This window comes from Rana temporaria, chromosome 13 (assembly GCF_905171775.1).
Source record: "Rana temporaria chromosome 13, aRanTem1.1, whole genome shotgun sequence".
Taxonomy (NCBI): domain Eukaryota; kingdom Metazoa; phylum Chordata; class Amphibia; order Anura; family Ranidae; genus Rana; species Rana temporaria.
In genome coordinates, this window is record NC_053501.1 from 81,383,438 (window position 1) to 81,408,323 (window position 24,886).

General features: G+C 46.4%; 1 protein-coding gene across 3 annotated transcripts in view; it reads left to right on the forward strand.

Moving 5' to 3' along the window:
• Positions 1-24,886, forward strand: part of FSIP1 (fibrous sheath interacting protein 1) — a 393,370-nt gene continuing 368,484 nt past the window's right edge. Inside the window, exon 1 of one of the 3 annotated variants that reach the window (XM_040332131.1) lies at positions 1-185. The gene's annotated coding sequence lies outside the window, so the exon portion shown is untranslated. The other 2 variants (XM_040332133.1, XM_040332132.1) reach the window with 2 other exon arrangements.

Consider the following 24,886-nt stretch of genomic DNA (forward strand, 5'->3'; position numbering starts at 1 on the left):
ATCGCAGCCCAATAATGAATGGACTGTAACCTAGCAACGATGAACGCCGCTAACAGATCACAAAGCTGACTCCCGGAAAGGCTGAAAGTCCGGCGGGATGTACGGAAATAGGGCGATTTAGTGAACTGAGTGTAGATGGACTTTACATTTTTATCGGTGTGTTTCGGGAAATAACGTGAGCAAAGGTAAGCGTCACGTGTTTGGTGGTGTCCTGCGGGGAGTTTCATTCCTGAGCGTGCGGCGCGCCGTGTCCAATGGAAGCTCATCACTACAAAACGGTCTGTTGGATTGAAGGGGATTTCCCCATTTAGGTGGGCACCGGCTCCATAGTGTAAAAAGAAAAATAATACATCTTGTGACTTCCTAGCTAATAGGTTGCACTGACACAGCGTTCTGTGTACTCTATCTAGGGGGAATTCAGCAGTGGTGAGTATATTCTGGAATAATACTTTTATTCAAAGAGAAAACAAAATACAGTTGTAAAACTCCAACACAGGGGATACAATCGGTAGGCCTAATATAAAACAGCGCAAAAAAAATACACATACGGGGCCAGATTCAGATAGGTTACGCGGATCTAAAGATCCGCTCACCTATCTTATTTACGTTACGCCGCCGCAAGTTTTTGAGGCAAGTGCTTTATTCAGAAAGCACTTTCCTGTAAACTTGCAGCGGCCTATCGTAAATCCCCCGGCGGAATTCAAATTCCGCGGGTAGGGGGCGTGTAAAATTGAAATCAGGCGCGTCCCCGCGCCGAACAAACTGCGCATGCGCCGTCCGTAAAAAATTTCCCAGCGTGCATTGCTCTAAATGACTTCGCTAGGACGTCATTGGTTTCGATGTGAACGTAAATGACGTCCATCCGTATTCGCAAACGACTTGCGCAAACGACGTAAAAAATTCAAAACTCGCCGCGGGAACGACGGTCATACTTAACATAGGATACGCCGCACATACCCCTCATATAGCAGGGGTAACTATACGCCGGAAAAAGCCGAACGCAAACGACGTAAAAAAAAAAGCGCCAGGCGGTCGTTCGTTTCTGAATCGGCGTAACTCATTTGCATATTCCTTGTGTATACAAACGGAAGCGCCACCTAGCGGCCAGCGTGAGATTGCAGCCTAAGATCCGACGGTGTAAGTCACTTACACCTGTCGGATCTTAGGTAGATCTATGCGGAACCTGATTCTATGAATCAGGCGCATAGATACGACGGCCGGACTCAGAGATACGACGGCGTATCTCTTTTCTGAATCTGGCCCACGGGTTCCTGAGCCTTAAGCCCAGAACACACAATGAGATTTCTCGAACGAATGATAGCCTGTTTTTTTTTTTTTTTTTGCATGCTAAGCTCAGATAGAATCCAAAGATTTTACTAAAGTCATGAAAATTCTCATACAGAAGAATAAAAATTCTGAAGTGATGTCATTTGTATTGCATTTTCGAGCGACAGCTGTACTGATTAACCACTTGCCTACAGGGCACTTACACTAAGGTGACCAGATTTTTAAAATGAAATCCGGGGACATATATATATTTTTTCCTAGTAATGGCGGCAATCGGCGACTCTCTGCCCGTCGCCACCCGCAACACAGCCTGTCAAGTCTCACCCTCCGGGCCCGGCTACTACTGGATGAGGTGCGGAGGAAGATCCCTCCACCAGGGAAGGCAAGGAGAACATGCGAGAGGAGCAGAATGGGCATGTGCCAAAAACTGAGGAAATATTCCCTCCACTCCGACCAGCACATGATCATCAGAAAGGGGCACAGTTAATGGAAAAAAATACACCCCCCCTCCCCCCTAAGCTAGTAGGAGCGGCGGAGTGGAGGTGTTTAACTTATTTACCACCGGGCTTGTTTTTCGGATTCAGTGTTTACAAGACTAAAACAGTTTTTTTTGCTAGAAAATTACTTAAAACCCCCAAACATTATATATATATTTTTTTCTAGCACCCTAGAGAATAAAATGGCAGTCATTGCAATACTTTTTGTCACACCGTATTTGTGCAGCGGTCTTACAAGCGCACTTTTTTTGGAAAAAAATCACTTTTTTGAATTAAAAAATAAGACAACAATAAATTTTGCCCAATTGTTTTATATATTGTGAAAGATAATGTTTTTTTTTTGTTTTTTTTTATTTTATTTTTTATTTTTTTCACGTAAATTGACCACGCCACTGCGTACTGTAGTGTATCCCCTCTAACCTATGAATGTGATCCTAAGCACTCCTACCCATTTGTTAGAGGAGAGAAATTTTTTTTGAAAAGGAAGAGAAGACAAAAACGTAAAAAAAGAAAAAAAAGGAAAAGAAGGAAAAAAAAAAAAAATTCACCCATGCTCTCTCCGTTATCCCACACCCCCATTCCCCCCCCCCCTCAAGCCCTGGAATCTAAGAAAGATTTCCAGGGTATCCAAGTTCTTAAGTATCTTTCCTTTTGGTGTTGTGCTCTTTGTACTAATTCTTCTAATTTACTAATTTCTTTTACTTTATTTATCCATATCTCTATTGTGGGTGGAGTTGATGACTTCCATTTTTTTGTTATGCACATTTTTGCAGCATCTAATAGATGACCTAGACTTGTCTCCCTGTATGCTTTCTCTTGTATTTGGTTCACATGTAAAAGGTAAAATTCTGGATCTTCCGGTATCTCATATTCTGAGCATATCTGAAGTATCCTTTTAATCTCCAGCCAAAAGCTCCTTAACAAAGGGCAGTCCCAGAATATGTGTAACATCGTCCCTTTACTCCCCTGGCACCTCCAACATTTATCTGACACCTCTGGGAAGATTTTGTTTAATCTCTCCGGTGTCCTGTACCACCTCGCGAATATCTTGTAGTTTGTCTCCTGTGTCCTTGCGCATATTGATGTTTTATGTATTCGTTTATAGATGCATTGTCGCTGTTCCGTGCTAAATACCTTTTTTAGTTCCTGTTCCCAATCCTGGACACATTTCAGAGGGTGGTTCCCTGATTGTGTCAGTATATCATAACATATTGATAGTGTGTGTTGTAGTCTTCCCCTCTCGCTACACATTTTTTCAATTCTCGTAGTTGGTCTTTCGAAAACCCCTGGGTTTGGTACATTACCAAACCCAGGGGTTTTCGAAAGACCAACTACGAGAAAGTGAACCATCTGGAGTGCATTCCAAAACTTTAGGTGAAATCCCCCCCCTTGTTCCATCAATTCAGCTATTGTGAGCCATCTTCCCCCTTCGTATATAACTCACTACCTGTCTACACCCCCCCTCCCTTAGGTCTCGGAAAACTCCATCCTCATCTCCCGGGGGAAAAAGGGGGTTTCCCAGTACTGGGTATAGTGGAGAAGTCCTAGGGTCCATACCCATCATGGAAAAAGCTGTTACACATATCTTCACTGTATTTCCCAGTATCGGGTTTTTGTTAAGTTCTTTAGGTAGTGAAGCATACCACCATGGTGCCCTTTCTAATGGCGTTTTAGATTGGGATTGTTCAATTTGTACCCAAAGTTTAATGTCTGAATGCCTGTTCCAATCTATTAATCTATTCAAATGGGCGGCATAGTAGTACTTCCGTATATCTGGCACTCCCAGACCTCCCTGTTGTTTAGTATACATTAGTTGTTTTCTTTGTATTCTGGGGTTTTTGTGTGCCCAAATAAACTCGAAGATGACTCTCTGGCATTGTTTAAAAAACTGCGCTGGGATATGGATTGGTAATGTTTGCAGTAAGTAGAGGATTTTTGGAAGTATACTCATCTTAATGACATTACATCGTCCTAACCAAGTGTGGAACCCCTGGTTCCACTTATCTAGTAGTATCTTTACCTTCTGAAGTAATGGTGGAAAATTTAATTCAAAAATCTTGTCTACTCTCCCTGTTAGTTGTATACCCAGGTATGTTAATGCTTTTTCTGTCCATTTAAACTTACATTTTTGTTTTAAGTGATTTATTAATGTTTGTGGGACGTTAATTCCCATTGCTTCTGATTTATTGAAGTTAATACTTAAGTTCGAGAGAGAACCATATTTCTCAAATTTCCTCATTAGGTTCGGGATAGAAATCAGTGGTTTCGTGAGTGTGAACAGCATGTCATCTGCGTATGCAGATATTTTGCAATTGTTCTTTCCTATGTGTTTTCCTGATATATTTTTGTTTAAGCGCACGGTACACAAGAAGGGTTCTAACGACAGGGCGAAGAGGAGCGGGGACAGGGGGCACCCCTGTCTTGTACCATTCAATATCTGAAAGGGCTCTGATACTATTCCGTTGGCCCGAACTTGGGCCGTTAGGCCAGAGTACATAGACAGTATCCATTTTATTATTTTATCTCCAAAGCCTCCATGTTGTAAAACTGCCCTCATATAGCTCCAATTCACCCTGTCGAAGGCCTTTTCTGCGTCTGTATTTAACAGTACACATTGTGTCTGTGTTGTATTTACAATCTGTACCAGATTAATGGCTTTTATCGTGTGCTTCCCGTGTGGGGACAAATCCCACCTGGTCCAGGTGTATCAGTTCTGGGATATATTGTTGTATCCTGTTTGCCAGGATCTTAGCGAAGATTTTTACATCTAAGTTTAGTAAAGAAATCGGCCTATAGCTTTCACATAAGCTCAAATCTTTCCCCTCTTTCGGTATCACCGAAATATAGGCCAATAGAGTTTCCTTCGTAAAACTAGCCGATGTCCCTAATGCGTTAAAGAATTTCGTCATATATTTCAATAGCGGTGGGAGTAGAGTTTTGTAGTATTGATCCGTATACCCGTCGGGCCCAGGCGCTTTCCCCCGTTTCATTGAATTAACTGCTACTTTGATTTCTTCTTCAGCTATAGGGGCATCTAGCTTCTCTTTATCTGCTTCCATTAGTTTTGGTATTGCTGATTCCATAAGATACTGGTCGATCTTTCCTTTGATCGGAGGTTTACTTTTTATGTTATAGAGAGAGCAATAATATTCTTGAAACTCTTTCGCTATGTCCTTTGGTTTAAAAACCTTCTGTTTCTTTAATGACTTGATACACGGGATGTAGTTACTCGTCTTCTGTTCACGTAATAATCTAGCCAATCCCTTCCCACACTTATCTCCTGATTCGTATGCATACTTTTTACACCTCTGTATTGCTGCTTGAGCTTTATAGTACAGAAGATCTGTAATTTCCCTTCTTTTCCTCACCACCTCTTCCTCTCCTGTCATAGATCCTGCCTGCTTATGCCTACTCTCCAACATGGCCAATTCCTCCAGTAACTTTTTCAGTTTTTCCGTACGTTCCCTTTTTATTCTAGACCCATGTTTAATTAGTACCCCTCTAATGACCACCTTATGTGCTTCCCAGATAATTCCGGGATCGCACTCTGGGGTGTCGTTGGTGTTGAAGTAACATTCCAGTTCTTTAATTACCTCTTCTAGAGTTTTTTTGTCTTGCAATAGACTTTCATTTAGTCTCCACTGGTTAGGTCTAGTCTGTCTATAATCTTGTATCTCATATTCCAAAAAAATCGGGGCATGGTCTGACCATGTAATAGATCCTATTTTAGCCGATCGTACTGAGTGTAATTGGGCATGTGGAATTAGGAAAAGATCTATTCGAGAGTAAGTTTTATGTGGTGAAGAATAGAATGTATAGTCTTTTTCTTTGTTATGTAACAATCTCCATATATCAGCCAACTGGTTTTTAAATAGAGTTTGATTGAGACGATTTCTAACCCCACAAGAGATAGATGACTTTCCCGTTGATGTATCCATTTTGGGATCTAACGGAATGTTCAGGTCCCCTCCCAGTATCAAGTGACCTTCTGAGAAGTCTTGGAGACGTTTAATCATTTTGCCCAGGAAGGTTTCCTGTTGCTCGTTTGGTGCATATACGTTGGCAAATGTTACCCCGATTCCTCCTATTTTACCTTTCACAAATAAATATCTCCCTTTCGTGTCTCTCATCATATCCGTGTATGTCCACTTAATTCTCCCTCCTATAAGGATAGATACCCCTTTTGACTTTGACTCTTGATTTGTAGCGTGATATACAATTGGGTAAAACCTGTTCTTTAAGATCAGGGTTTTATCTTCTCTAAAGTGGGTTTCCTGTATATATGCCATGTCTACTCTTAGTCTTTGCAGGTCATGCATAAGGACCCTCCTTTTTTCTGGTGAGTTCAATCCTTTTACGTTCAATGACAATATATTTAAAGCCTCCATCTCAATTCCCTTTATTTCTTAAATGTTAATCGTATATTTAGTCGTATTGGGGAGGAGAGGGGGGAATGGGAGAGAGAGAGAAGGGGAAAAGAGAAAAAAGAAGGAAAAAAAAAAAGAGAGAAAAGAATAGGATCAATCTCTAATATTTAGCAATCTGCTAATTAACACTCACCGTATACACGGTATTTGAGCGTCAGCCTATGGTTAGGGGCGTGTACCCCAGGTAGAACCTATGCCCCCCTGCGTCCCAACCCCCTCAAAGAGCCCGTTCGCACCATAAAGCTGAACCGGTATCCGAGGACCTCTGAACACAGGCGTGCACAGGTATTCTTCCCCAGGAGGGGGACAAAAAAGAGAAAGAGAAAATAAAAATTCAGCGCAAAACAGCAGTTCCCCTGACTCTAAACCAAAAGACAAGAAAAAGAGAGCAGAACCACCATTCAGGCTAGCCAGCTAGACTCCTTAAAAAAAACAATAGTCATAATGCACTATGTTGCACTTTGTTGCTCTATATTCCTCACTTCATCTAGGGGAGAAAAGAGAGAAAAAAAAAAAAGAAGGAGAATACAGCAAAAAGTACTGAGGAGTCGGCTCCCGTACCCTCATTCTAAGGGTACTAAAAAGAAAAGAGAGGAAAATAAACCCATTTTCCTTACATGTCAGTATGCCCGGGTGACGTATAGAGACAGTACAATATGGGGGTCAGCAAGATTCACAAAAGAGCATGAGAACAGTCACCATCCAAACATTCAAATAGTAGTCACTACATTCACTTTGCTCTCTGCTACTTCATCCCCTCCTTTACATGTTCTGCCTTTACCCCCCCCCCCCTATCCCCTTACTAGTACATTTATATGTTTAACTTATGGGATACATATTTAAATAAATTTACATTTACATACATTTATATGCACTCATATACATGCTCCAATTTCTCCCCCCTTCCCCCACTCCCCCTTCTAACCGAGTGGGGAGTCTACAGACAAGATGATATGGATGCCGCTTGAAACAAGACAAAAAAAAAGGGGGGGGGGGCTTTTCTTTTTTCTTTTCTTTTCTTTTTTCTTTTTCCCCTCACAACTGAGTCTTAACTTCTATATGATCATGACAGGTGGTGGCTTATCGGGGATTGTGTGTATATATTCACGCATTTACGCGCAGACATATACGCCTGCCTATACCGCATACAAGGGGAAAGAGAGGGGGAAGGGGCGAGGATAAAAAAAAAAAAAAACCCTTCTAGAGAAAAAGTGCTGTGTCCCCTATAAAAGCCGCATCCCACTAGCCCTCATTTGCGGCCCCCAATTCGGGCGTATACATTCCTGTGTAGTATTCCATTAGTGCAGGTGAGAGAGAAGAAAAAAAGAGTGGAACCCCCGCGATTGGGCCCACAATCAGACCCCCCCACCTTGGGCCCCGCAGCGGCCCATTGTGACCTGTTGTGCCCTTAATGTGACCTATTAATGTTTAATGTTGATGTTTATAATCTGTGTGTTATTTTCTGTTGTATTGTGCATTATGTGCATTATGTGCTATGTGTGTTTGTGTCTTAGTAGTAAAGTGTATTTAAGTGTATTTGGTTATTAGTGTCATTATTTATATCGCTACTAACCCTAATGGCAGAACCAGTGCCAAACAAACTAAAAAAAAAAAAAAAAAAAAAAAAAAGGAAAACCCCTAAGAAAATGGGAATAAATAAAAATAAAAAGAATAAAAAATATATAATCCTCTATAATCCTCCCTCTCCGTCCACCTGCCCACTACCACCTTTACTTCCCCTTAACCTGCCCTTAATATGCCCTCTTTGTTCTACCCCTTGTTCACATAATTTCACCAACCACCGCCCTCTGTATATTTAACACTTAAGTTATTTATTACACCCCAGTTGGAAAAGTTTTAGTCCATTTAGTCCATTTTCTTGTCCGCCCCAGTGATTCTACTTCAAGGTGTTAAGGAGAGGATCCCCCTTTCTTTCAACTCCTGTCGACCAGTCCCTCTTCACCCTAGCCCCTCCCCCCCCAAAAAAGGTATATATAGATAAGTCACCCCTCCGAAAAAAAAAAGGGGGGCATAGGAAGTCAGGGCCATGTATGAAGTACCTCCGGGAGAGGGAGCAGACAAAAAAAAATAAAAAAATAGTAGGTTGTAGGGGAATTTAATCCCGGCCCCCCTGTTTTCCCAACTAATCGTATGCACCTCAGCCTCTCCTCCTCTCTTAACTCATTAACTCCTTCCAGCCCCCCTGTTCGTTATTTCTTCTTCTTTCCTCTGAAGGTCTGGGCCTTTACTCTACCTGCCCATTTACAGGGTCACCTTGTCTACTGGTGTCCTCCTGGGTATAAGTCTGTGGGGGCTTTCCTTGTCTGTGTCCTGACCTTGTTGGGGGTCTTCCTTTATTCCCCATGTAAGACATAGGGAATAGCCAATTTGGTATCTGAATAGGTGGTGTTTCAAGGAACAGGAACAGATCTGGTAGTTCCAAGGGAGTTCTAAGCGTGAACGCAGCCCCAGGCTTATGGAACGTTGCATTGAGAGGATATCCCCACCTATATGTAAACCCATTCTCTCTGGCCAGGTCTAACATTGGGCGCAAACATGCTCTTCTCTGAAGCGTAGCGCGAGACACGTCCGGAAGGATTTTAATATGTGCCCCCTCATACACCACGTCCCGCATGTCCCATGCCATCCTAAGGATCATTTCTTTTTGTTGGTACCTGTACAACCGGCAGATTATGTCTCTTGGCCTTTCTAAGTTTAAAGATTTCGGGCCAGGGGTTCTATGGACCCTCTCTATTTCAATCTCCTTTTGCGGCATTTTCAATATCATCTCAAAAATAGACCTAGTTTTCATTTCCAAGTCCTCATTTTCTGCTGGTTCAGGGACCCCCCTTATCCGTACGTTCTTCCTACGGCTCCTGTCCTCTAAAACCTCCACCTGTAATTGTAGGTCAATTACTACTTCTTCTGCCATGTCTGCCCTTGTATGCTGTCTCGCTTCTAAGACCTTCTCCAAAGCCCCCACTCTTTGCGTAATAGAAACAATAGTCTCCTCTCTCAGCATTACTTTTTCCGTCAGCGCATTCAAGTCATGCCTTACCGCTTGCATCTCCTGACGTTGCATCTCCTCCACCCGAAGTATCAGTACCTCAATCTCTTGTCTAGTGGGTAATTTCTCGATATCCTGTCGGGTAGGGAGAGCTGCCAGCATGGCTTTAATTTCTGCCAATTCCATCTCCGTAGATCCCAGCTGCTTCCGGGTCTCCGCTGCGATCTCCACCGCCGCTGTCTGTGCCTGTGTTAGTGAACCTCCTGCTCCGGAAGATCTTCGTTGCGGGACCAACCTTTCTCTGCTGACACAGCTCTCACCTCCGCCTCCTCGTCCTCGGGCACCTCTGTTAATGGACCCACTCGCGGCTATAGTCACAGGAGAAGCCGAGGTAAAATAGCTCTGAATGTCACTCTGTAGTCCAATTTTCAGGCTGTTTACTGGATTATTCGTCGCCGGGGCAGTCTTCCTTAGGTCCGCCCGCGTTACATACTTGCGGCCGTTAGGCATACCGCGCTACGGGGCTTCATCTGCTAAGCTGGCACAACCTTCTAGGATAGTTCTCAGTGCTCGCTAGGTTTCCCGTGGAGAGGGTCCGGAGCTCCAAGCAGCGTGTCTCTCTCACTCAGTCATCCCTTCTTTCCATGGTAGCTGGTGTGACTGTGTGCCCTTCCTTGCCTGTAGCTGTGCACCGCTGCTCGATTAAGTTTCCTGCATCCTCTCAGCCAGACAGTCACATGCCTCTCTAACCGTGAAAGATAATGTTACGCCGAGTAAAATGATACCCAACATGTCACGCTTAAAAATTGCGCCAGCTCGTGGCATGACGTCAAACCTTTACCCTTAAAAATCTCGATAAGTGGAGGAAGAAATTTGGACAGCCGCACTCCAAAGTAACTTAAAAGAAACTTGTCTTTTATTTTCAACTGTACACACACAGTCACTGCAACCACAAAGACTGTGTGTGTACAGTTGAAAATAAAAGACAACTTTCTTTTAAGTTACTTTGGAGTGCGACTGTCCAAATTTCTTCCTCCACTTTTTGCTACAAGCATTGCCAGCACCTTGGTAATCCAACCATCCTTGATTGCTTATGGGGCTCACCTGGAGCGGTGAAAAATCTCTCTCTAAAAATCTCGATAGGCGATGTTTAAAAAAATTCTACAGGTTGCATTTTTTGAGTTACAGAGGAGGTCTAGGGCTAGAATTATTGCTCTCGCTCTAACGATCGCGGCGATACCTCACTTGTGTGGTTTGAACACAGTTTTCATATGCGGGTGCTACTCGCGTATGCGTTCGCTTCTGAAATAAAAAAAAAATGGATCACTTTTATTCCTATTACAAGGAATGTAAACATCCCTTGTAATAGAAAAAAGCATGACAGGTCCTCTTAAATATGAGATCTGGGGTCAAAAAGACCTCAGATCTCATCTTTAGACTTAAATGCAAAAAAAGAAAAAAAAAATTGAAACTGTAATTTTTTCAAATAACAAAAAAAAAAATGTTTCTTTAAGACGCTGGGCGGGACTGACGTTTTGACGTCACTTTCGCCCAGCAGAGCTATGGGGACGGGTGGGGGCGATTTTTCCCTCATTCGCATCCCCAGTCAGCTGCCGAACGGACCCGATCACCTCCGCCGCTACCGACGGCTCCGGTAAGCGGCGGAGGGCGCGGGAGAGCGGCGGGAGGGGGGGCCCTCTCCCGCCACCGATAACGGCGAATTCGCCGCGGAGACCGCCATTATCGTGTACAGGACTGCCCACTGAAGAGATGGATATCTTGGTTGTGGCAGTAGCTGCTGCCGTTACCGAGATATCCAATCTTTAAAAAGAGGACGTCTTTTTGACATGGGGCGGTGGTCAAGAGGTTTTTTTATTCTGCACTGAATGTCTTTGGAATGTCCCCAGCCCCTGTTCAAATCCAATCCGGGGACAAAACCTGGGACAGACTTGGTCCGGGGACAGTGTCCTCAATCCGTGGACTGTCCCCTGAAACCGGGGATGTCTGGTCACCCTAACTTACACCCCCTTCTTGCCCAGGCCATTTTTCAGCTTTCAGCTCTGTCGCACTTTGAATGAATTGTGCGGTCATGTAACACTGTACTCAGATTTTTCTTTTATCATTTTCCCCTCACAAATAGAGCTTTCTTTTGGTGGTATTTAATCACTGCTGGGTTTTTTCTTTTGTACAAAAAAAACTAAAATACATTTTTGTAACTTTCTGCCTTCACTGATGCGTGCACTGATAAGGCAGCACTGGTGGGCATTGTTGAGGTGGCACTGATGAGGCGGCACTTATAGGCAGCCAGCACTGACTAGCATCGCTAATGGACACTGGTGGCAGTGGTGGGCACTGATTGCTGGCACTATATTGCTATACAGTAAACAGGGCGTTGGTGATCAGTTCCCTGATTACATTCCTAGATGTCCCCCTGCGTGGAGATGCTGCTGATCGGTAGGGTTGAGCTCCGGTGTGTTTGCACACTCCACGAGCAGAGATCGCCAGGAAGTCGGCACGGTGTTGTGCTAATCACAGGGATGCTCGGCTGTCCCGATGCACGGCTGCAGAGATTGGGAAATGTCTCACTGCCTGTGATGAGCGCAGTGCAGTGCCGATTTCCTGGCGGGCTCTGCACGTGGAGTGTGCAAATACACAACAGAGCTCATCCCTACTGATCGGCTCTCCTTGCCACACACTCTGTCAGTGTGAGGTCAGGATAGCCGATTACCGGCATCTCCGTGTTTACATGTGACCGGCTGTGATTGGACACAGTTGATCAAATGGATTTTCTGATCGTGTATACCTGGCATTAGGGCTCTGGGGCTAGAGTGTGGAGCAATCCACAAAAAACGAATCTAAAGCCCCATACACACCATCAGATTATCTGCAGATTTTTGTCTTCAGATTTACCAAAACCATATAATATGAGGTCAAACCTTAAGAGTTTCAATTTGTATGCAATCAGGCAGGCCCTTGTACTACATTGTTTTGGTAAATCTGAAGACAAAAATCTGCAGATAATCTGATGGTGTGTATGGGGCTTTAGACGGGAGGTGGTGGGTCTTTTCAAGATGGTGTTTAAAGAGGAAGTAAACCGTGAAAAAAAACCCCTGCAAGACCATAATGAGCTAGTATGACTAGCATACTAGCTCATTATGCATTGCTTACCTTAGATCGAAGCCCCCGAATCCGCCCTCGGCCGCATCCATAGCTCCCGGAGGTTAATTTCGGGTATCGTCGTTCCGGCACTGTGATTGGCCAGAGCGGCGATGACGTCACTCCGCGCATGTGTGTGGGAGTCGTCAAACTCGGCATTTCCATGTTTAGCACTGCTATTGTCAGTGCACCTGCGCACCGTTGTCTACGATGCATGCGCCGTAGACAGCGGTCCTGTCATTCGGCAAATATCTCCTAAACCATGCAGGTTTAGGAGCTATTGCTAACAGCTACAGGTAAGCCTTAATCTAGGCTTACCTGTAGGTGTAACTTGCAAAAGTGGGTTTACAACCACTTTAAGATCCCTTGCACAGTGTCAGCTAGGTCAGGGTTTCTTTTAGCTTCAAAAGACCTCCTATCGCCCATTCACACAGGGGCAACACGACTTCCAGCGTGACTTTGGGAGGCAACTTGGACACGACTTGAGTATGAATCGCAGCACGACTTAGGGCGACTTACAACGCGACTTGAAGTCGCCTCTAGGAGGGAAAACTTCATGCCAAATTTTAAATATAAAACCAGCATCGGTTCCCTCTCCAAGAGCATACCAGGCCCTTAGGTCTGGTATGGATATCAAGGGGAACCCCCTACGTTAAAAAAATGGCATGTGGGTCCCCCCAAATTCCATACCAGACCCTTATCCGAGCACGCAGCCTGGCAGGTCAGGAAAGGGAGCGGGGATGAGTGAGCGCCCCCCATCCTGAACCGTACCAGGCCGCATGCCCTCAACATGGGGGGGGGGGTGGGTGCTTTGGGACAGGGCGGCGCCCTGTGGCCCCCCACCCCAAAGCACCTCGTCTCCAATGTTGATGGGGACAAGGGCCTCTTCCCGACAACCCTGGCCGTTGGTTGTCGGGGTCTGCGGGCGGGGGGCTTATCGGAATCTGGGATGGGGGAAGTGTCAAGAAAAAAAACACACTAGACAGGTTTTTAAAGTAATTTTATTAGGCAGCTCTGGGGGTCTTCTTCCGACTTTGCGGGTCTTCCGACTTCTCTGGTTCTTTCTCCCTTCTGCCGGGCACCTCCGCTATCTTCTTCCAGCTCTTTTACTAGCGGGGGCCCGGTCTTCTCCCTTCTTCCGACTTCAGGGGTCTTCTTCCGACTTCGGGGGTCTTCTGACTTCTCCGCTCTCTTCTCCCGCTCTCCGGTTCTTTCTCCCTTCCACCGGGCACCTCCGCTATCTTCTTCCAGCTCTTTTACTAGCGGAGGCCTGGTCTTCTCCCTTCTTCCGACTTCGGGGGTCTTCCGACTTCTCCGCTCTCTTCTCCCGCTCTCTGGTTCTTTCTCCCTTCTGCCGGGCACCTCCGCTATCTTCTTCCAGCTCTTTTACTAGCGGGGATCCAGTCTTCTGCGTCACCTTCTTCCCTCTTCTCTTCTTCGATGTTGACTCAACGCTTCCTCCCGCTGTAATGCAGGGTGCGTGGCGTGCAACGATTTATATAGGCTTCTTATGACGTCACAGTCCCATCATGCTCCGGGTGGTTAGGATGAAGGAAAAAAGCTGGGACAGCCGCACTCCAAAAAAACTCCTCCTTTAATTAAAAATCACAAAATACATGCCACAGCAAAAAACAGCACAACAAAAGAAAAGCTGACGTTTCGCACTATGCCTTAGTGCTTCTTCATAACTCCGGGTGGTGATGACATAAGGGGGCGGGGTAATTATGTCGTCACCACCCGGTGGTCGGAGCGACTGCAGTAGTGTGCATTAAGACGGCTCCATTCACTTACATTGATTTCTTCATGCAGCGCAACTTGTGGCGACTTGAAGTCAGATCCAAAGTCGGACCTGTGTGAATGGACTCTAACACGCATGTTGATGCAGCAAGACTTTTTTTATGGTCCTCTATTGTAAACATGAGTGCCCTGTGGTTTTTGCGGTTAATGCTGCTATAATGCTTGGGTGGTTTCACCGTCTTCAATTACTAGGGTTGTCCCGATATCGCTTTTTTGAGACCGAGTACAAGTACCGATACTTTTTTTCAAGTACTTGCCGATACCAAATTCGACAATTTAGATTTTTTACAATTTTTTTTTTTATTATTATAATTTTTTTTTTTACAGCTTCTTCTTTCTTCTTTCTTCCTTGAGAGAAGCTCCTCTTCATTCATAAACTGAAGCATCGTAAACACAGGTTATGATGCTCAGTTATGTGAATGGACAGAGTCAGTGATCACTGACTCTGTTCATTCGGAAGCGGTAGGAGCTGGATTTAGCGGCTCCTACCTCCGCTCTCCATCCTGACAGATCCAGGGGGTGGAGGAGGACATTGAGGGGGTAGAGCAGCACGGAGAGGGTAGAGCAGCACAGAGGATGGAGGGGGACAGCACGGAGCAGGACACTGAGCACGGACTGCAACCAGGAGGGGGACAAGGACCCGGAGGGGGACACACAGCACAGAAGGGGACACGAACCCGGAGGGGGGAGCAGCACAGGGGAGGATACAGGGACAGTCAGCGGTGATCGGCGCGACTTTGGGGGGAGTTACAAGCACCGATCACCGCTGTATAACTTTAAAGCAGCTGAAAAAGGGGCAGATCAGTGCTTGAAACTACCCTGCCGCACCGATCATCCTGACTGCCCAGCAGGGCTCAAGTCCTGCGGGAACGCGTGGGAACGGGGTTCCTGCACTTTTTTCACAGCAAGAACTCAGTTCCCTTTGCAGGACTAGAGCAGCTGAGAGCAGCAGAGCCGCCTGAGCCAGCTCGAGTCACTGTCAGGGGCAGGCGAACCTTAGTAATCCTTTATGTTACTGGCCGCTTCCTGTATATGGATTCATTGGGTAGTGTGCGGGTATTCTGTCACTTCCTTGATGCCGCAATGTCTCCTGGGAGCTTTTATCATTGTTCCCAGGAGACATTGCGGAGGTCTACCACGAGTTATCGCTGGATTTAGAAAGAACTTGCGCGTATCATTTTTTTTTTTGGTGGGGGAGTGGATCTTGGGTGGGAGTTCCCACACTTTTTTCCCCAGGACTTGACCCCTGCTGCCCAGGTATCGGGTGAAGCATTGGAGCATTTCCCAGAGTACCTGGGGAAATGCTCGGTATCTGTGCCGATACTAGTATCGGGACATCCTTATCAATTACTGTATTTATTGGCGTGTAACAATCACTTTTTTTACCCTGAAAATAGAGGGTAAACTGTGCCTGCGTGTTATACGCAGTGGGCTGTGGACATTTTTTTTTCCTGAAACTTCCCTCTTAACCACTTAACCACCAGCCACCGTCAAATAACGGCGACAAGGTGGTTGCTTAACTCTGGGAGGACGTTATGTAACGTCCTCCCAGAATCGCGCTCCCGCGCGCCCCCTGGGGCGCGCACACAGGAATTTCCATGACCGCCGGGTCCGGTGAATTGCCGCTGATAGCGGCCGTTCACCACGTGATCGCTCCGTCCAATGACGGAGCGATCACATGTAAACAAACCGGCGTCATTTGATACCCCCTGCGCAATACTCTGCAATACCCCCTGTGCAATACTCTGCAATACCCCCTGCGCAATACTCTGCAATACCCCCGCGCAATACTCTTCAATACCCCCGCGCAATACTCTGCAAAACCCCCGCGCAATACTCTGCAAAACCCCTGCGCAATACTCTGCAATACCCCCTGCGCAATACTCTGCAGTACCCCCTGCGCAATACTCTGCAGTACCCCCTGCGCAATACTCTGCAGTACCCCCGCGCAATACTCTGCAGTACCCCCTGCCAAATACTCTGCAGTACCCCCTGCCCAATACCCCCGTGCAATACTCTGCAGTACCCCCGCACAATACTCTGCAATACCCCCCGCACAATACTCTGCAATACCCCCCCCACAATACTCTGCAATACCCCCCGCACAATACTCTGCAATACCCCCCACGCAATACTCTGCAATACCCCGGCCAATACTTTGCAATACTTTGCAATACTCGATGTAACCAGTAAAAACATTTAAAGCGTCACCTATGGGGATTTTTAAGTAGCGAAGTTTGGCACCATTCCACAAGCGTGTGCAATATTTTGGTTCAATGTTTTTTATTGAGATTTCAAGTGGTGATACAAGGTACAGTTAAGACTTGTACGTCGTGCAACGACGTCATGGAACATGTAGCAACTAATCAAATCACGTTCACCAACATAAATCACCAACATAGATCATGAAACTAAACATGAGGTAAGGAACACAGTGGACCTAAGATACCCGTTTAGTCCACTCCCCTGGCGCGACACCCCGTATAGGATCATTAGTGTCGCCCCAGTGGAGAGGGGCTTAATAACGGAGTCCACTACGCTGTGTAGTCTTCCCCTATGGGGGGTATTGAAACTGTTAGTCAAAAGAAAAAAAAAAAAAAAAGAGAGAGAGGATAACCGTAAGTGTCAGTATGAACTTGTATTGCTCGGTCAAGCGTGTGCAATATTGAAGGATGACAAGTTAGGTATCTATTTACTCGGCGTAACTTCATCTTTCATATTATGCAAAAACATTGGGCTAACTTTAATGTTTTTTTTTTAAAAAAAAAGCACAAAACTGTTTTTTCTTTATCGTACATCACGGGACACAGAGCGGCATATTCATTACTATATGGGTTATATGGAGTACCTTCAGGTGATGGACACTGGCAATCTCAAACAGGAAGTGCCCCTCCCTATATAACCCCCTCCCATAGGAGGAGTACCTAAGTTTTTACGCCAGTGTCTTAGGTGTTGGTCATGGTTTAGCTTGCCTCCACATCCTTGGGATTAAGGCGGGCTAACCGGTTCTGTCCAAGGGCCTCAGCGCTAAAGTGGTCAGTAACCGGACCCCAAACCAATGGGGTATAGCCCATAATGCTTTCTTTTTAGAGAGCTGGACCCTGGGCCCAGAACTTAGAAACCTTTGGGGGCCTAATGTTTCTGTTGCCAGAGTGCTATATGGGCCCAGGACAGTGGATCCTTCATAGGAACCCAGGGCCTGAAGGTCAATGCCCCACGGAGATGGGGGAAGATTGGGCCTCTTGCTGTGCAAAGTCCTGCGGCATGGAGCAGGTAAGTGAGGGGAAACTTGCGGAACTTGGTTCGCAGCAGGTTTTTCTGGGGGGGGGGGGGGTCACAGTGGGACATGCCTAAAGTTATGCGCTGCATCTGGCAAAGTGAGTCACATGTCTTAAAGATAGGATGGCTCTATGTGTATTCCCCATAAAAGGTGACCTCCCTGGTAGTATTGTAAAGCATTGAGAAAGAGGCCTGTGTGTGTGTGTAAAGAGAGCTGTGCTTACCTGCAAAGCCTCCAGGCGATTGCTGCCACGGTTATTCCTCCTAGCCTGGAGACAGGACAAACTGCCTCCTCGTGTGGTCTCCTTCCCCCCACCCCCGCCGGCGGGGGCGCGCGCGCGTCCCCGTGATATGGGCGCAATTTCGCGCCGTTAGCTGAGGGGGAAGGGCGGGCCAGCATGTTAAAGGAAAAAATGGAGGATCCCCCAGGGTGGGGCTTTTTAGGCAACAGTAGTACAAGTAGTCATAGTGGATACAAAAATATGTAATAGTTTAATAGTAACAAAAGGTATCAAACAATATATGGTAAACATGTATAATACAAAAGTTTAAAAACAACACATTAATGGGGTGTGGTTGGAAAAGAGTGAAGAGTCCACAATATAAATACTGGGCCCAACGCGTTTCGGGTTTCCTTCTTCAGGGACCGAAGTATGTGTGGAGTCAGAAAGTGTGACAAACAACTTTTCTAGAAAAAATAAATAAATAGCAATGTGTTGAAAATAATAACATACAAAGGAAAAATGTATAAATATTAAACTGGCACAGATAAGAAAACATCATACCACCCAAGACGTTTCAAAGGCTCAGCACACCCCTTAAGAAGACTTCGCGGTCGGGACGCATGGCAAACCTCGGATGGTGAAGAGAGGAGTGAGGACTGGCATCTGTGTCAATCACAACGTAGCAAGACCTTTGGCCCGAAGTGTCACAGCGTAAAAAAGTTTATTAGGTTGTATTTTTGTTTTTACCTGTCCCAAAATATAAATAAATAAAAGGACAGGATAATATCAACGAGACCAGAGGCAAAAAGTCGCAAAAAATCGCAAAAAGAAAGCTGAACCCGCTCTCCTCACATGGAAGCCCGCACTGGAGACGTAGAGCTGCATAGAGACGCAACTCAGGTGTGGTAAACAGTGGGCGGGACAGAGAGAGAGGGCGGAAGATACGCCCTGCTCTCTCACCTCCGCCCATACTCACCGGCGGCGTGCCTACGTCACTTGCGCTGTCAGGCGGCCAGTTTGGGCGGAGGTGAGAGAGCAGGACGTATCTTCCGCCCTCTCTCTCTCTGTCCCGCCCACCCTACATCACACACATTTGCATCTCTTTGCGGCGGCGTGCCTACGTCATCGCGCCGTCAGGCGGTGAGTATGGGCGGAGGTGAGAGAGCAGGGCGTATCTTCCGCCCTCTCTCTCTGTCCCGCCCACTGTTTACCACACCTGAGTTGCGTCTCTATGCAGCTCTACGTCTCCAGTGCGGGCTTCCATGTGAGGAGAGCGGGATATACCCGTCCCTCCCCCCTCCTCACTCGGATATGCTCCACGTCTACATCACTTAACACCGCCCCCTTCTTTCACACTGACCCATAGCACTTAGGCTCTCCTTTACAGACTCCTCCCATCTTACTCCCCCCTCCTTCCCTTTTCCTATTTAAAGCTCAGCAGCCCCACAATGTCAGACATTGCTGGACGGCTGCAGCATCTGTATACACCTCACACTGCTTGTGTCCTCTTCCCATGTAAGTACCTTTTCCTTTGATGTCTCCCAGCTCGACTTTCAACCTGTTGCTTTACATGTCATTTCTTCATACTCTGCACATTTCTAAATTGTGATCCATATTATTTTCATTTTTAGCTTTTGAGCCCTCTACTGACCTATTTGGCTATTCTTTGATATTACAGGTATGTCTCTCACCTCATATATAAATTCGTGGTTCAGCTTTCTTTTTGCGATTTTTTGCGACTTTTTGCCTCTGGTCTCGTTGATATTATCCTGTCCTTTTATTTATTTATATTTTGGGACAGGTAAAAACAAAAATACAACCTAATAAACTTTTTTACGCTGTGACACTTCGGGCCAAAGGTCTTGCTACGTTGTGATTGACACAGATGCCAGTCCTCACTCCTCTCTTCACCATCCGAGGTTTGCCATGCGTCCCGACCGCGAAGTCTTCTTAAGGGGTGTGCTGAGCCTTTGAAACGTCTTGGGTGGTATGATGTTTTCTTATCTGTGCCAGTTTAATATTTATACATTTTTCCTTTGTATGTTATTATTTTCAACACATTGCTATTTATTTATTTTTTCTAGAAAAGTTGTTTGTCACACTTTCTGACTCCACACATACTTCGGTCCCTGAAGAAGGAAACCCGAAACGCGTTGGGCCCAGTATTTATATTGTGGACTCTTCACTCTTTTCCAACCACACCCCATTAATGTGTTGTTTTTAAACTTTTGTATTATACATGTTTACCATATATTGTTTGATACCTTTTGTTACTATTAAACTATTACATATTTTTGTATCCACTATGACTACTTGTACTACTGTTGCCTAAAAAGCCCCACCCTGGGGGATCCGCCATTTTTTCTGTTCATCAGGGGTGTCGGCAACTATTTGAGACCAGACTATCAAAGATGTTCTATTCATATTTTAGCATGTTAAAGGAAGGGGCGGCCCTTCCATTCGTTCCCAGCTCAGTGTATGCTGGAACTCAGAGAGGAAGAGACCAGAGCGGCAGCACGGGGCGCCGAGGACACACAGTGGCCAAAAAAGATTATTACAGTCTTCAATAAGACTGTTCTGGAGCCTAGAGTTAGGCTGTTCTTTTTCTATCTCAGCAGTTTTTGGCAACACTACTAAGGGGGACAGAATGTTTTTTCTCTCTTTGGTTTGAAAAAAAAAAAAAAAAAAAAAAAAACATTAAAAGGAGAGAAGGCATTTTTTATCCCCCAAACGGTTTTTGGGCAATAACTATTTATAATTCCAAAACACCGATAAGTTAGCGGGCGTACCTCGGTATTGTACCATGGCATCTGGTTCAGAGGGTACAAGAGGTGGGGATTCCCCCAGAGAGTCTGAGGTCTCGGACAAAGTTATGCCGCTGCTTTCCCGAGAGGGAGCCTTGGTGGGACCATCGGGATCTGGGGCTGGGGCTGGCACGGGTCAGTCCAACCCTAGGGTGGTCACGGACGAGGTGCTGTCCACCTCTTTAAAAGAGATGGAAAAAAGAATGGAAAAAATGATAGCCAAGGCTATGCGGGGCAGAAAACGGAATAGATCTCCGTCGCCCGAGCGTGGACCCTCAGAGGAGGAGGTCCTTTCCGCAGGGGAATTGGACGACCTCTTGGACAAGGACCAAGCAGGTTCGGGGATCGAGGATCCGGATACGGAGGAGTCTGGGGCAGCCTCCCAAGGGGAGAGCTGGTGGGTTCAAGCCTTAACGGACTTGGTCCATAGAGCATTCAACTTGCCAGTACCAGATCTCCAAGTATCGACGGTTTCAGCTTTGGGCTCACTAAAAACGCCTCAAAACAACGCAGTTTTTCCGATCCATCCTCTGCTAGAGGAAGTTATGTTCCAAGATTGGACCAAGCCAGATAGAATCTTTTTACCACCTAAAAGATTCTCTGCCTTATATCCTATGGAAGATACATTTTCCAAGAGATGGGCAACCCCGGCAGGGGACGCAGCCATCTCATGTGTTAACAAATCTTTAACATGCCCTGTAGAAAACATACAGGTGTTCAAGGATCCGGTTGATAAACGCTTGGAAACGCTACTTAAAAACTCCTTCACTACTGCAGGCGCAGTAGTGCAGCCAGCTGTGGCTGCGATTGGGGTTGCACAAGCATTATCGGATCAAACTAAGCAGATGCTTAAACTTATTCCTGCCCAGCAGGCAGAAGAATTTTCGGATGTCCCTAGGGCCATACGCTTTACGGTAGATGCGATTAAGGATTCTATCCAGCAAGCGTCACGTTTATCGTTATCCCTTATCCATATGAGAAGGCTCTTATGGTTAAAGAGCTGGGAGGCAGAGCCCCCATGCAAGAAGCTCCTGGTAGGGTTCCCCTTCCATGGAGGACGACTCTTCGGAGAAGACCTGGATAAATACATTCAGACCATTTCAAGCGGCAAAAGTACTCTTTTGCCAACCAAGAAGAAGTTTCAAGGGCCTGCGTTTAAACGACAGTACTCCCCTGGGCAGGGGCCCTCCAATACCAAACAGTATCGACGGCCTCCTGCAAGATCAAACTTTAACAACAAGTCGCAGGGACAGACCGATAGAGGCAAGAAGCAGTGGTTTCGCAAACCAGCAAAACCAGCCCCCAAGCCGGCCTTATGAAGGGGCGCCCCCACCCACGAGGGTGGGGGGAAGGCTGCGTCTCTTTTCAGAGGTTTGGGAGGCCAGCATTCCCGACAGATGGGTACGGTCTTCCGTGGCTACGGGCTACAAACTAGACTTCCTAAGGTTTCCTCCTCCTCATTTCCAGGAGTCAAGGGTACCAAACGATCCGGAGAAGGGAGCCGCATTAATGACGGCATTAAATCATCTACTCTCCCAGGAAGTAATAGTAGAGGTACCAGTCCTAGAACAGGGGCTGGGTTTCTACTCCAACCTATTCATCATCCCAAAGCCCAACGGGGATGTCAGGCCAATTTTGGACTTAAAAATGGTAAATGCATACCTAAAGGTCCGCTCATTTCGGATGGAATCCGTGCGGTCAGCAGCTGCCACACTCCAGAAGAACGACTTCATGGCATCCATAGACATAAAGGATGCCTACCTTCATGTTCCAATTTATCAGCCACATCAAAGATTTCTACGCTTTATGGTGGCTTTGCGTCACTTCCAATTCGTGGCGCTTCCCTTTGGGTTGGCTACGGCCCCCCGGGTGTTCACGAAGGTCCTAGCTCCAATCCTAGCCAAGCTAAGGATCCAAGGGGTCACAATCCTAGCGTACCTGGACGACCTCCTAGTCATAGATCACTCGTTTCCTGGCTTGGAACGAGCAGTGGCCCTCACGGTCCAGTACCTCGAGAGGTTCGGCTGGGTCCTAAATCGAGAAAAGTCAGCATTCCAGCCCACAAGGCAGTTGGAATATCTCGGCATGAGGTTAGACACAGCACAACAAAAGGTGTTTCTACCTCTGATAAAGGTCAAAGCCATCAAGGAATTAATCCTACTGGTTCTAAGCAAGAAAGAACCAACTGTTCGCCTATGTATGCGGTTACTAGGCAAGATGGTGGCCACATTCGAGGCGGTACCGTACGCCCAGAGCCACACTCGCATCCTGCAGGCAGCCATCCTGTCAGCATGGAGCAGGAGGCCACAGGCCTTGGATATCCCTTTGCCGCTCTCATCAAGAGTCCGACAAAGTCTGTGTTGGTGGTTAGACCCTCAGAATCTACTGAAGGGGAAGTCTTTCAGCCCAGTGGCTTGGAAGATAGTAACCACAGATGCCAGCCTGACGGGCTGGGGAGCAATTTTGGATGGTTGCACTCGCCAAGGTACTTGGGCAAAGCCAGAGAAGCAGTTGCCCATCAACATCTTGGAGCTCAGAGCTGCTCGACTAGCCCTCAGGGCTTGGACGTCCAAATTGCAGGGGTTCCCGGTGAGAATTCAATCAGACAATTCCACGGCCGTGGCATACATAAATCACCAAGGGGGAACCAAGAGTCAAGCCGCTCAGAGAGAGGTGAGCTTGATTCTCCTGTGGGCAGAGGCTCATGTGCCCTGCATATCGGCAATATTCATTCCAGGAGTGGACAACCTTCAGGCGGACTTCTTAAGTCGCCAGACTCTGTTGCCGGGGGAATGGTCTCTACATCCACAAGTCTTTCAGACACTCTGCCAAAGATGGGGAGTGCCGGACGTGGATGTCATGGCATCGAGACTCAACAAGAAGCTAGACAGGTTCATATCCCGCTCAAGGGATCCGATGGCCTGCGAAACCGATGCGCTGGTTTGCCCTTGGCATCAGTTCAAACTTCTTTATGCGTTTCCCCCGCTCCAGTTACTACCCCGCCTGCTGCGCAGGATCAGGGTGGAGCATATACCAGTCATCCTGGTAGCTCCAGCATGGCCCAGAAGGGCATGGTATTCACTAATCCTGAAGATGGTAGTGGGAGACCCTTGGACTCTTCCTCTACGGCCAGACCTGCTATCGCAAGGTCCGATCCTCCACCCTGCCTTACGGCATCTAAATTTGACGGCCTGGAAGCTGAATCCCTGATTCTCAGGGGTAGAGGTCTGTCTCAGAAAGTAATCTCTACCCTAATCAGAGCCAGGAAACCGGTCTCTAGGGTGATTTATTACAGGGTCTGGAAGGCCTATGTAGGCTGGTGTGAGTCCAAGCGATGGCTTTCTCGCAAGTTTACCATCGATAGAGTATTAAGTTTTCTCCAGCTAGGAGTGGATAAAGGACTGGCATTAAGCACAATCAAGGGACAGATTTCAGCTTTGTCAATGTGGTTTCAGCGGCCGCTGGCCACCCACTCGCTGGTTAAGACCTTCATTCAAGGGGTCTTGCGTATTAATCCTCCAGTTAAATCCCCACTTTGTCCGTGGGATTTAAATCTTGTTCTGTCAAGTTTACAGAAACAACCTTTTGAGCCGTTGGCTGAAATTCCTTTGGTTTTACTGACAAGGAAGTTAGTATTTTTGGTCGCCATAGTTTCCGCCAGAAGAGTATCGGAACTGGCAGCCTTATCCTGTAAGGAACCATATCTTATTTTACATAAGGACAAGGTCGTTCTCCGCCCTCATCCTTCCTTTCTACCAAAGGTTATATCCAGTTTTCATCTAAACCAGGATTTGGTATTACCATCCTTCTTTCCTAAACCTACTTCCAGAAAGGAAGGGTTGCTGCATACCTTGGATATTGTCAGGGCCATGAAGGCCTATCTTAAAGCTACAGAGAAGATCCGGAAAACAAATGTGTTGTTCATTTTACCGGATGGGCCCAAGAAGGGGCAGGCAGCTGCAAAATCCACCATCTCGAGGTGGATTAAACAGTTAATCACTCAGGCCTACGGCTTGAAGGGGTTGCCTCCTCCGTTATCATTAAAGGCTCATTCTACTAGGGCCATGGGCGCCTCCTGGGCAGCACACCACCAGATCTCTATGGCTCAAGTTTGCAAGGCGGCAACCTGGTCTTCTGTCCACACGTTTACAAAATTCTACCAGTTGGACGTAAGAAGGAATACTGATACAGCCTTTGGGCAGGCAGTGCTGCAGGCTGCAGTTTGAGACCCTCAGATCCGGGGGCTCCCCTTTTGAGTTAAATTAAAAAATTATTTTTCTCAACTAAGTTGGATTTATTATGATTTGAGTATATCTCTAAATTAAATCCTTTTGTCTTGGGAAGATGTTCTCCCTCCCCTCATTGTAAGCATTGCTTTGGGACATCCCATATAGTAATGAATATGCCG